Raw genomic sequence first — 14,056 nt, 5'->3', positions numbered from 1 at the left:
AGCACACATACACTATATAACCAAAAGTATTGGGACGCCTGCCTTTACACGCACATGAACTTTTAATGGCGTCTTAGTCCGTAGGGTTCAATATTGAGTTGGCCCGCCCTTTACAGCTATACCAGCTTTAACTCTTCTTGGAAGGCTGTCCACAAGGTTTAGGAGTGTGTTTATGGGAATGTTTGACCATTCTTCCAGAAGCACATGTGGACGAGAAGGCCTGGCTTGCAGTCTCTAATTTATCCCAAAGGTGTTCTATCATGTTGAAGTCAGGACTCTGTGCAGGCCAGTCAAGTTCCTCCACCCCAAACTCACTCATCCATGTCTTTATGGACCTTGCTTTGTGCACTGGTGGGCAGTCATGTTGGAACTGGAAGGAGCCATCCCCAAACTGTTCCCACAAAGTTGGGAGCAAAGAGTTCCCTTCAGTGGAATTAAGGAGCCAAGCCCAACCCCTGAAAAACAACCCCACACCATAATCCCCCTCCACCAAATGATTTGGACCAGTGCACAAAACAAGGTCCATAAAGACATGGATGAGCGAGTTTGGGGTGGAGGAACTTGACTGGCCTGCACAGAGTCCTGACCTCAACCCGATTAAACACCTTTGGGATGAATTAGAGCAGAGACTGCAAGCCAGGCCTTCTCATCCACATCAGTGCCTGACCTCACAAATGCTCTTCTGGAAGAATGGTCAAACATTCCCATAGACACACTCCTAAACCTTGTGGACAGTCTTCCCAGAAGAGTTGAAGCTGTTATAGCTGCAAAGGGTGGGACAACTCAATATTGAACCCTACAGACTAAGACTGGGATGCCATTAATGTGGTTGTAAACCCTTTTTGTTGACTTTTATCTATAGGTAAGCCTAGAATAAGGCTTACCTATAGGTAGTGTAAATATCTCCTAAATGTGTGCCGTTTAGGAGATATTTTACTTGTAGTGCGCCAATGTCGTCATCGGTGCATGCGCTGTGAAGAAAAGGACCACCGTGCCGTTTCTTCCCCTTGCGTGTGCCGTGACTGACAGCTCCCACGCGCACGCGCGGGAGTGATGTCACGCGACTCCGGCCAGTCACAGAGCCGGAGTCCGCGGCCCCGGAAGGAGGAGGGGCGAAGATGGACGCGGCCTGCTCAGGGGACAGCGCGGGCTTCGTTTGCAAGTAAGTGTCATATAATGGGCTAGTATGCGATGCATGCTAGCCCATTATGCTTTTCATTTGCAGGCCTTGCGGGGAGGAAAAGAGAAAGTAAAACCCATCGGGGCGTTGTGATGTGGTTGAGGCACAGAAGTGAAGTGCAGAAAAAACGCAGGTCACTACGCACAGTGCAGTTAGGAACATTTAGCCCTGGCTCACACTATGGGGTTGATAAACGTAAGGCAAATAGACTATACTCTTTTGAAGTGCAGCCGCACTCTACAAGGGCATTTCCTCCAGAGCTTAGTAAATGAGGGGAAGCTCTGGTGACCTCCATCATCCAATCATGTGCAAGCAAAAATGCTGTTTTGTTTTTTTTTCCCTTGCATGTGATTGGGTAGTCTTTGCAAAGTGAATCTTCATCTCATTTACTAAGCTCTGGTGCAAATTCCCTTGCAGAGTGCACCGTCTATTTGCCTTTAGTAAATCAATCCCTATGAATAGCAAAGAAATGCACACCATATTTAGGGCTGCCACTTTTTCTTCAAGCCAAACCCAAACACTTTAGCGGCGCACAGTACATTTTGTTTGTTTTAGTATACACTGTAGGATTACAACAGACCTAAAACACCTTTCGGCACTCCTAACAGAATAGTAATGTGGTGCACATAGTGCCCCCTCACCCTCCTGTCAAGCCCTGTCCCTAGACACATTATTGTCTGAATAATGTGTCTGGGTTCCAGGTGGTCTGAAATCCGGACACATGATTCAAAACCCGGACTGTCCGGGTGAATCCCGGACAGGTGGCAACCCTAACCATATTCCTGTGCAATTCAAATGCCATTCAGTGCAGTGTGATTTGAGCCCATTCACATACCTTCCAACTTTTTGAGATGGGAATGAGGGACACCTATCAGCAAAAGTATGCAGGCATAGGACACACCCCTTGCCACGCCCCCTTAAAGAAGAATTGTACAAAAAACAAGATTGGGTAAGTCCTTTTTTTACCACTACTATTTCTTTATATTAGCAATTTAGACATCAGATGAAAGGTTTAGCGCTGGAAAACACTTTTTAATAGATAAAAAGTGCATTTTATATACATCTATATGGATCACACCAAAATGAGGGACAACTGAGAGGGACAGAGGGACATTGCTCCAAATCAGGGACAGTCCCTCAAAATCGTGGACAGTTGGGAGCTATGCCATTCATTGTGAATGTGCTCAAATCGCACCGTATCACACCAAAGTTGTGCATGCGCCATTTTTAGAAAAGCACTGCAGCCAGGTAGCATGGACATTTTGTACCTTGCAATGGCTGGGGCATGGTGCACGGAGCTTTTAGTTGTTAAAACAGGCAGTTAAAACAACTCCTCAATGCCTGTCAAATGCCTTCTGAAAAGGGATCCACCATGGATCACTCTTCGGAGGGCTAATGCAGGTGTAAGCAAGCGCTAATTGTTCATTTACCATTATTTGTATTGCCAGAATTAGAAGAGGAAGCCAGCTGAAGTAGGTATAGGATGTAATGAAAAGCTGTTGATGATGATGGCATGGCTAGTATAGCACAACTAAGTAATGATTGTAAATTATCTAAATAATATACACTAGCTTGTGTCATCTATGGGCCAGCTCTACATTCAGGAAGAAAATGGTAGATGAATATGACATGTATACCTCCCAAGATTTTGAGATGGGAATGAGGGACACCTATTAGCAAATGTATGTAGGCATAGGACACGCCCCCTGCCACACCCCCTTAAAGGAGAATTAACCAAAAAAAGTTCATTAAATCCACAGGGTTTTTTTTTTTACCACTTCTATTCCTTTATATTAGCTTTTAAAATTTACAAATGCAGCAATTTAGAAATGGCATGAATGGTTTAGCACTGGGAAACACTTTTTGAAAGATAAAAAGTGCATTTTATATATATATATATATATATATAGATCAGACCAAAATGAGGTACAAATGAGGGGGAAAGAGGGACAGAGGGACACAAATCAGGGACAGTTGGGAGCTATGCATGTCCACAGCTGTCTCTGATTTCGAGGGATTGTCCCTGATCTGATCTATGTAGATGTATATAAAATGCACTTTTTATCTATCAAAAAGTGTTTCCCAGTGCTAAAACCTTTCATCTGATTTCTAAATTGCCGCATTTGTAAATTCCAAAAGCCAATATAAAGGAATAGTAGTGGTAAAAAAAAAAAGCAATTGTGGGTTTAACCAATCTTTTTTTTTTTATACAAGAGGATGGTAAGCAATGTGTGGGAAACCATAGCTAAATAGGTTTTTTTTTATCTAATTTGGCAAATAAAGTATTTATAATTATTAGTCTAATGCAAGCCATATTTTTATTTTATTATTTTATGTCCAAGTTCCGCATGGCCAAATCATATAAAGCCTGATTATTATAGAGTATATTGCACTTTGATATGAGCTGTAGACAGACCTTCAATAGCTGATAGAAGAAAGTGATAGGCAAATACTTTATCAGCTCTGTGATTGCATTGTAGGTTATCTATACTATTGTTAGCCAATAGTCACCCTTGCTTTTATATAGCAATTTACGTTTTGTATAGAAGAGCAGTTCACACTGACACTGGTTTGCATCCATGATCACATTTCAAGATTAGGAGTCCTCTAGACTTCAAAGTGGTACAGACACTAGATAATCCTTAAACAATGATGTTGATTTAATAGAAGGATTGTATTGTCTATGGGTAATGTCAGACTTTCCTTGGCTAATGTCATTTCATCCACAGCCTTTTTCTGACATTTACTATTTACAAGTAAGAAATCTGTATTTTTTCTTTTTTTTTTTTGCTAGAAAATTATTCCCCAAATATTATATATTTACCAGATGAAAATGGCATGTATTGCGAGAGAACCCCCAAACATTATATAGATCTATTTTTTAGCAGAGACCCTGGAGAATAAAATGGCGGTCGTTAAAATTTTATAGGTCACACAACCTATGCGCAACGGTTTTTCAAACGTAATCATTTTGGAACTTTAACCACTTGTTTACCACCCTTCATGACCAGGCTTTTTTTTGCGATACAGCACTGACAATTGCGTGGTCGTGCAACGCTGTACCCAAATAAAATTGATGTTCCTTTTTTTCCCACAATTAGAGATTTCTTTTGGTGGTAATTGATCACCTCTGCGGTTATTTTTTACGTTATAAACAAAAAAGAACAATTAAAAAAAAAAAAAAACATTTTTTACTTTCTTCTATAAAACATATCCAATAAAAAAATTTTAAAAATTCTTCATAAATTTAGGCCAATATGTATTCAGCTACATATTTTTGATAAAAAAAAAAAAAAAAAAAACAATAAGCGTATATAAATTGGTTTGCAGAAAAATGATATCGTCTACAAACTATGGGATATTATTATTTTTTTTTTAATTTGTTTTACTAGTAATGGTGACCATCAGCAACTTATAGCGGGACTGTGACATTGCGGCGGGACAAATCGGACACTAAGTGACATTTTTTGGGGACCAGTGACACTAATACAGTGATCAGTGCTTAAAATATGCACTATCACTGTACTACAGGTAGTAGCACTGGCAGGGAAGGGGTTAACATCAGGGGTGATCAAAGGGTTAAATGTGTGCTTGCTGTGTGTGGGGGGGGGTGCATTTACTGTGGGAAGACAGAGATCTGTGTTCCTGCTTAGCAGAAACACAGGATCACTACCTCCCCTTCTCACAGAATGGCGATCTGCCTTGTTTACATAGGCTCTCTCGGAAATGATCAGCGGGTCCCGGCTGGTATCATGTCCGCCGGACCTGCTGATTGGGTGCAGACCCAAAAAGTGCAGGATCACTTACTTGCAGGTACATGATCTTGCACGCGAGGAGACGCATTGCCGGTATATATATATATATATATATATATATATATATATATATATACACACATACATACATACACACACACACACACATATATATATATATATATATACACACATATTACATATACATATATATACATATATATATATATATATATATATATATATATATATATATATATACACACACACAGTATACAGGTCGGTAAGCGGTTAATGATTTAAAAAATAAAACCTAATTTATACAACAATTTTTTTTGTATAATATAAGAGATGGTGTTACATCAAGTAAATACATACCTAACATTCAATTGCGCGCGCCTGTGGAATGGCGCCAAAGTACGGTACTTAAAAAATCTCTGTGACACTTTAAAAATTTCTACAGCTTACCAGATTAGAGTTACAGAGAAGGTACCTCACATGCGTGTTGCAAACTCGGGGACAGGGGTGCTTTCGTTCTTATTTATTGATTTTATTACATTTTTTAACATTTTTACACTGTCCCTTTAAAAACAAAATTAAAATGCAGTCTGAAGCCAGCCTGTTAGCTTGGTGAAGGGGGGGGGGGGGAGGAAGAGGGAGGAGCAGGGAAGTCCTAGGCTTTGGGCCTATGTGTTTCTATTGATGCACACAGTGTAGGGAGTAACAACTCTAGTATCCTCATGACAGGGTGAGTCCAAGGGAAACGTTACACATGAGGGTGTTGCCACCAGTGCTGGGACCAATTGTGCCCCCCAATTGTGCCCCCCAAGATGTATGAGCATAATGTGTCAGCATGCTTACCCTCTAAGCATAAATTCCCCCTCCTCTCAGTACACATCCACTTCCCCTGTTAAATTCCCCCCAGCACAAATGTCCCCCTAAATAAATCCCCCCTCCTAGCATACACCCTCTGCTCTTTAAATCCCTCAAATTTCCTCTCCTAGTACACATCCTTTCTCCCCAACTTCCAGCACAACCCCCCCTTCCCCCCATCCTCCTCCTAGTACAGTCCCCCCCCCCCAATTTCCCCTAGCATAAATAGCCCCCCCATGCATCCCTATTATCACAAATCCCCCCCAAATAATGTCCCCTCCTAGAACGATTCTCCTTTATCCTCTACCATCACCTCTTCTAGCACAAACCCCCCCTCCTAACACAAATCCTCTTCCCCATCCCTCCTCCCAACACAAATCCCCCTAAAACACCACTCCTAGCGCACCCTCCAAATTCCCCCTCCTAGAACAACTTACACCCTGCTGCCCCCCCCCAATTCCCCCTCTCAACACAAATCGCCTCCCCCTCAATCTCCTCGTGGCACCCCCCCACCTGACAAGATACCACAGTGCCCAGGGCAGCTGTCCCTCCTGCCCACCCCATGTCCCAGGCCTGGGTGCAACAGCACCCTGCCAGCCCCTCCTACCACGAGCACGGGAGTCACATCATCACAGCACAGCGTTATGCCCCGTACACACGGTCGGATTTTCCGATGGAAAATGTGTGATAGGACCTTGTTGTCGGAAATTCCGATCGTGTGTAGGCTCCATCACACATTTTCCATCGGATTTTCCGACACACAAAGTTTGAGAGCAGGCTATAAAATTTTCCAACAACAAAATCCGTTGTACACAAATCCGACGCACAAAGTGTCACGCATGCTCAGAATTAGGGATGAGCTTCGTGTTCGAGTCGAACCCATGTTCGACTCGAACATCGGCTGTTCGATCGTTCGCCGAATTGCGAACGTTATGGGCCGTTCGCGCTAAATTCGTGTGGCGCGTCACGGCCCATAATTCACTGCGGCATCGCAGTGCATTGCTGGCTGATGATTGGCCAAGCATGCACTATGACCCGCATGCTTGGCCAATCACAGCGCTGTCAGTAGAGAGAGCTGTAATTGGCCAAAGCCAGGGTGGCTTTGGCCAATTACGGCTCAGGGCATTTAGTACACACCCCACACTATATAAGGCCGCCTGCACGGCGGCCCTGTGTAGTGTGTGTTCCGGTGTGCTGAGAGATAGAGAGAGAGAGAGACAGTGTCATTTGATTTGAGTTAGATAGATTAGGCAGAACAGTCAGTCAGTTAGCTGCACTTACAGTGTATTGTGTATATATATGCATCCCAGGTGTTGCATATATATATATACACTGTATTCAGTTTAGCTAGATCCGTTCCTGTTATCTTCTATCTAGACTATTTACATTTAATGCAGTGCGTCCTGCTCACAGTGTTCAGCTAGATCCGTTCCTGTTATCTTCTAGACTATTTACATTTAGTGCAGTGCGTCCTGCTCACAGTGTTCAGCTAGATCCGTTCCTGCTATTTACATTTAGTGCAGTGCGTCCTGCTCACAGTGTTCAGCTAGATCCGTTCCTGTTAAATTCCTACTGACCGGCAGGCTTGTCTGGTTACAGTATATAAAGCTACCTGAAGAAAATTACAGGTGTTCTATTTGATCCTATTAGTACCACGGTCAGGCAGCTAGACTATTTACATTTAGTACAGTGCGTCCTGCTCACAGTGTTCAGCTAGATCCGTTCCTGTTATCTTCCTACTGACAGGCAGGCTTGTCTGGTTACAGTATATAAAGCTACCTGAAGAAAATTACAGGTGTTCTATTTGATCCTATTAGTACCACGGTCAGGCAGCTAGACTATTTACATTTAGTACAGTGCGTCCTGCTCACAGTGTACAGCTAGATCCGTTCCTGTTATCTTCCTACTGACAGGCAGGCTTGTCTGGTTACAGTATATAAAGCTACCTGAAGAAAATTACAGGTGTTCTATTTGATCCTATTAGTACCACGGTCAGGCAGCTAGACTATTTACATTTAGTACAGTGCGTCCTGCTCACAGTGTTCAGCTAGATCCGTTCCTGTTATCTTCCTACTGACAGGCAGGCTTGTCTGGTTACAGTATATAAAGCTACTTGAAGAAAATTACAGGTGTTCTATCCCAGCTTAGTGCAGCTACAGGCCATTAGTATGTCTGGAAGGCCAAGAAGGAGAGGCAGACAGTCACAAGCCAATAAGAGAGGGCAAGCAGGCTCTGTGTCTAGTGCTGGTCCTGGAGACGGTGCATCCTCATCAGCACGTGGCCATGGGACACGCTTGGCCTTTTTTTCGGCAGCTGGCCATGTTGAGCCGCAACATGCGGAAGACTTGGTCGAGTGGATGACCAAGCCGTCCTCATCCTCCTCATCCTCTCTCACCCATGCCCAGGGTGCTTTGTCTGGCAAAGCAGCGGCCTCTTCCCTCAGCTCAATGTCATCAGTGACTCCTTCCCTAGCTCCACCATGTCCTCATGAGGATTCCCTCGAACTGTTTGACCACAGTGTTGGGTACATGCTCCAGGAGGATGCCCAGCGTTTGGAAGGCTCTGATGACGATACTGAGCTCGATGAAGGCAGTAACATGAGCGCGGACAGAGGGGGTGCCCAAGAAGGACAGCAATCTGGCAGTCATGCTCCCCCTGCTGCAGCATACTGCCAGGTTTGCTCCAGTGATGAGGAGGGAGGGGATGATGAGGTCACTGACTCAACGTGGGTGCCTGATAGGAGAGAGGAGGAGGAGGAGGAGGAGGAGGAGGAGGAGGAGGAGGCGGCAGCACATCACCAACGAGGCAGGATGCCCTCCAGGGGCCAGCCTAAGGGCAGCACATTGACTGCATCACACCCCAAAGCTCCACATGTGCAGGGCGCTGCAGTCTCTGCGCGTTATTCAAAAAGTTCTTTGGTGTGGGCCTTTTTTGAGACGAGTGCATCAGATCGCACCGCTGCTATTTGCAACATATGTCTCAAGCGTATCTCGCGTGGCCAAAATATCTCCCGCTTGGGTACCACATGCTTGACCAGACATATGTTGACCTGCCATGCAGTTCGTTGGCAAGCGTATCTAAAAGACCCACACCAAAGAACAAAGAGGATCTCTCCTTGCTCCTCATCAGCTGAGATTTCCAACCCCACTAGACCTTCAGTCCTCTCTGAGACCTGCAGTGAGAGGAATGAAGGTGTAGAATTAGGTGTGTCACAGCCAAGTACTTGTGGGCAATCTGCTTTTGGTACACCGACGTCAGATTGTACCAGGCAAATTTCCCTGCCCCAGCTGCTGCACCGCCGAAAGAAGTTTGCTCCCAGCCATCCACATGCCCAGCGGTTGAATGCTAGCTTGGCAAAATTGCTAGCACTTCAACTGCTGCCTTTTCAGTTGGTAGACTCTGCCCCCTTCCGTGAGTTTGTGGAATGTGCGGTTCCTCAGTGGCAGGTACCCAAACGCCACTTTTTCTCACGGAAGGCGATTCCGGCTCTCTACCGGCATGTGGAAGGCAATGTCCATGCCTCGCTGGACAGGGCGGTCAGCGGTAAGGTGCATATTACCGCTGACTCATGGTCCAGCAGGCATGGACAGGGACGTTACCTAAGTTTCACGGCGCATTGGGTGACTCTGCTGGCAGCTGGGAAGGATGCAGGACAAGGTGCAGTAGTGTTGGAGGTTGTTCTGCCACCACGCCTCCAAAATGCTGATTGTGACACACCTCTCTCCTCCACCCCCTCCTCTTCTTCTTCCTCCATGGCCTCTTCCTCGGAACCAGCGGTGCTCCGTAGGCGTTCAAGGGGCTACGCAAGTACGCAGGCCAAAAGATGCCATGCGGTGCTTGAGCTGGTGTGCTTGGGGGACAGGAGCCACACTGGGGCAGAGGTTCTGTCAGCTCTGCAGGGGCAGGTTCAGAGGTGGTTGACGCCACGCCAACTTAAGGCAGGAATGGTGGTTTGCGACAATGGCACCAACCTCCTCTCTGCCCTCCGACAGGGACAAATGACCCATGTGCCCTGTTTGGCTCACGTCCTTAACTTGGTGGTGCAGCGGTTCTTGGGCAGGTACCCGGGCTTACAGGATGTCCTGAGGCAGGCCAGGAAAGTCTGTGTGCATTTCCGCCGGTCATATAATGCCAGTGCTCGGCTGACGGACCTCCAAAAGGAGTTTAACCTGCCCAAGAACCGCCTAATCTGTGACATGCCCACCAGGTGGAACTCAACGTTGGCCATGCTGCAGCGGCTGCACACGCAGCAGAGGGCCATCAATGAGTACCTGTGCGACTATGGCACCAGGACAGGGTCAGGGGAGCTTGGTTTTTTTTCCCCACGCCAGTGGGCCATGATCAGGGATGCATGCACTGTCCTGTCACCATTCGAGGAGGCCACGAGGATGGTGAGCAGTGACAGTGCATGCATCAGTGACACTGTCCCCCTTGTCCACCTGTTGGAGCACACGCTGCGTGGAATAATGGACAGGGCACTTGAGGCAGAACAGAGGCAGGAAGAGGAGGACTTCCTTAGCTCTCAAGGCCCCCTTTATCCAGACAGTGTTCCTGCGTGCCCGCCGATCACACAGGAAGAGGACGAGGAGGAAGAGGAGGAGGAGGAAGATTGTGTCAGTATGGAGGTGGAGCCTGGCACTCAGCATCAGCAGCAGTCTTTAAGGGATCAGTCCCAAGAAACACATGGACTTGTACGTGGCTGGGAGGAGGTGGCTGCGGACCATGTCGTTCTTAGTGACCCAGAGGACTCCGGACCGAATGCCTCAGCAAACCTACGCTGCATGGCCTCCCTGATCCTGCAAAGCCTGCGTAAGGATCCTCGTATTCGTGGTATCAAGGAGAAGGACCAATACTGGCTGGCAACCCTCCTTGATCCACGTTACAAGGGTAAGGTTGCGGACCTTATCTTGCCATCGCAGAGGGAGCAGAGGATGAAACATCTTCGGGAGGCCTTGCAGAAAGGTCTGTGCAACGCGTTCCCAGAGACTGGGAGGTTACAAACTCCTGTTTCTGGACAACGTGTTGCTGAGGCTTCGGTCAGTCAAAGAAGGAGCGGTGGAGAAGGTGGCCGTCTGACCGATGCGTTCAGACAATTTTTTGGTCCGCAGCCCCAAGGTATGATCGGTTCCAGCAACCATCGCCAGCGTCTGTTTTACATGGTGCAGGAATACCTAGGGGCAAGATCAGACTTGGACACCTTTCCCACCGAAAATCCTCTGGGTTACTGGGTCTTGAGGATGGATCACTGGCCAGAGCTTGCACAGTATGCAATTGAGCTACTGGCCTGTCCTGCATCCAGCGTTCTTTCGGAACGCACATTCAGTGCTGCTGGAGGCGTGGTAACCGATCACAGGGTGCGTCTGTCCACCGACTCGGTCGATCGGCTGACCTTCATAAAAATGAATGAGTCTTGGATCACCACCAGCTACCAAGCACCTGATGCTGATGTAACCGAATAATTTTTTTTGAAATCTCAGATCCCTTCAAAGACTGCCTATGCTGATGCTGAGTGACTATCCCTGAGTAATTATCCTCTTCCTCCTCAATCATCACGCTGATAGCTTGTAAGAACATTTTTGGTTCTGGGCGCCACCACCAGTGCCTAAGGCACAATTTTTCAGCCCCTGTTTAACAGGGGCGTGTAATTACAATTTTTGATGTAATACTTTGCAGCAGGGCTCGTTCCTGCATTCCAACTAGAGTGTCTGTGAGGGGTTGCAGTGTTGTGGCACCAGCACCAGTGCCTAGGGCCCAATTTTTCTGCCCCTGTCTAACAGGGGCGTGTAATTACAATTTTTGATGCAATACTTTGCAGCAGGGCTCGTTCCTGCGTTCCAACTAGAGTGTCTGTGAGGGGTTGCAGTGTTGTGGCACCAGCACCAGTGCCTAAGGCCCAATTTTTCTGCCCCTGTCTAACAGGGGCGTGTAATTACAATTTTTGATGCAATACTTTGCAGCAGGGCTCGTTCCTGCGTTCCAACTAGAGTGTCTGTGAGGGGTTGCAGTGTTGTGGCACCAGCACCAGTGCCTAAGGCCCAATTTTTCTGCCCCTGTCTAACAGGGGCGTGTAATTACAATTTTTGAAGCAATAATTTGCAGCAGGGCTCGTTCCTGCGTTCCAACTAGAGTGTCTGTGAGGGGTTGCAGTGTTGTGGCACCAGCACCAGTGCCTAAGGCCTAATTTTTCAGCTCCTGTTCAACAGGGGCATGTAATTACAATTCTTGATCTAATATTTCACAGCAGGGCCCTGTGAGGGCTTACAGTGTTGTGGCCACAGCAACACCTAAGGCCCAAATTTCTGCTGAGTATATAGGGCAGGACCCTACTTTCAAACATCTAACTTACAAACGACTCCTACTTGCAAACGGAAGGAGACAACAGGAAGTGAGATGAAATCTACCCCTAGGAAGGGAAATTCTCTCCTGTAAGAGTTAATATGGGAAAACAAGTTCTCCTTTCCACTGATGCTTTCCAATCCTTGTTCCACAAAAAAACCCAAATTTTCAAAAAACATTTTTCATTGGGACAAAAAAGTGAGGTGAAATCTTCTGAAGAGGAGGAAAGACAGCAAAACAAATGTCACAGGGGTGATAACCCTTCCCTATGTTTTCCAAAAAGCTTAGAAAAGATTTTTTGGCTGGAGCTAAACACGTTAAAAATGTTCAAAATTACAAACAGATTCTACTTAACAACAAACCTACAGTCCCTGTCTTGTTTGCACCGCCTGTATACTGCTGTTCAGAGTATATAGGGCCTGGTGGCCCCACACCTTTCCTTATTTTAATTTGGGTGCGGGGTTCCCCTTAATATCCATACAAGACCCAAAGGGACTGGTAATGGACTGGGGGGTACCCATGCCGTTTGTCTCACTGATTTTCATCCATATTGCCATGACCCGACATGACATTAAACCCGCAAGCAGTTTTAAATGAGATTTTTTCCTTTAAAAATGACATTTGGTGCAGGGACTGTTCTAAACATGGGAAACACGCGTCACTTTACAGGCATACTATAGACACCCCCCAGGTACGATATTTAAAGGAATATTTCACTTTTTTTTTTTTACTTTAAGCATCATTAAAATCACTGCTCCCGAAAAAACGGCCGTTTTTAAAAGTTTTTTTTGCATTGATACATGTCCCCTGGGGTAGGACCCGGGTCCCCAAACCCTTTTTAGGACAATACCATGCAAATTAGCCTTTAAAATGAGCACTTTTGATTTCGAACGTTCGAGTCCCATAGACGTCAATGGGGTTCTAACGTTCGTGCGAACTTTCGGTCCGTTCGCGGGTTCTGGTGCGAACCGAACCGGGGGGTGTTCGGCTCATCCCTACTCAGAATAAATAAAGAGATGAAAGCTATTGGCCACTGTCCCGTTTATAGTCCTGACGTACGTGTTTTATGTCACCGCGTTCAGAACGATCGGATTTTCCGACAACTTTGTGTGACCGTGTGTATGCAAGACAAGTTTGAGCCAACATCCGTCGGAAAAAATCCTAGGATTTTGTTGTCGGAATGTCCGATCAATGTCTGACCATTGAACTAAGGGGCCAAGCCCAACCCATCTTTTTAGCTATCTGTAAGGAGGTAATTCTTCCCAATGACCACAAGTGTAAGGACCATTCTTCCCACTGACCATAACACTAATGTATCATGAGTTGTAGATTTCACATTTTTAGCAGGGGTTCCCCGAGACTGGAGAACTATTTCAAGGGTTCCTCTGTGTTGAAAAGGTTGAGAAAGGCTGCTCTGGAGTCTACAACGTCTAAGCCGCAACTCAAGATACTGTAAAACTTTTTATTTAGTTTTGGAAAGAGGGACAAATGTTTCTCCAAACTTCTTATCTAGACACAGAGAAAAACAAAGACACAGTTTTAGTGATGTGGGGAAGGTTTAGGCCTTGGGATAATGTTTTTATTACTGTAAATGCTCTCTGGTTCTGGTCATAACCACTTCCTCCATTTCTTATACAGGTGGCACGGTGACAATAAGTGGAAACTTTACTGGACTGAGATTAACTAATCAGCAAAGTCAGCTAAAAACAGTGCATATAAACATTAACTACAATGTGAAAAATAATACTATAACTAGTCCAGAGTGCACTTTAGGAGAATGGCGAGGATATGGTGCAATGTCCCCTGAGAAGTACCTCTTGGCATAAGCAATAGGTGAAGGTCTCTTTGTAGCTGCAATACCACAATTATATGGCTGTAAGGTCAGGTCCTAAAGGGCTCAGTTTCTCCAGCA

This window comes from Aquarana catesbeiana, linkage group LG12 (assembly GCF_042186555.1).
Source record: "Aquarana catesbeiana isolate 2022-GZ linkage group LG12, ASM4218655v1, whole genome shotgun sequence".
Lineage (NCBI taxonomy): Eukaryota > Metazoa > Chordata > Amphibia > Anura > Ranidae > Aquarana > Aquarana catesbeiana.
The sequence above is the reverse complement of the archived record's forward strand: the minus strand, read 5'-3'. Positions refer to the sequence as shown.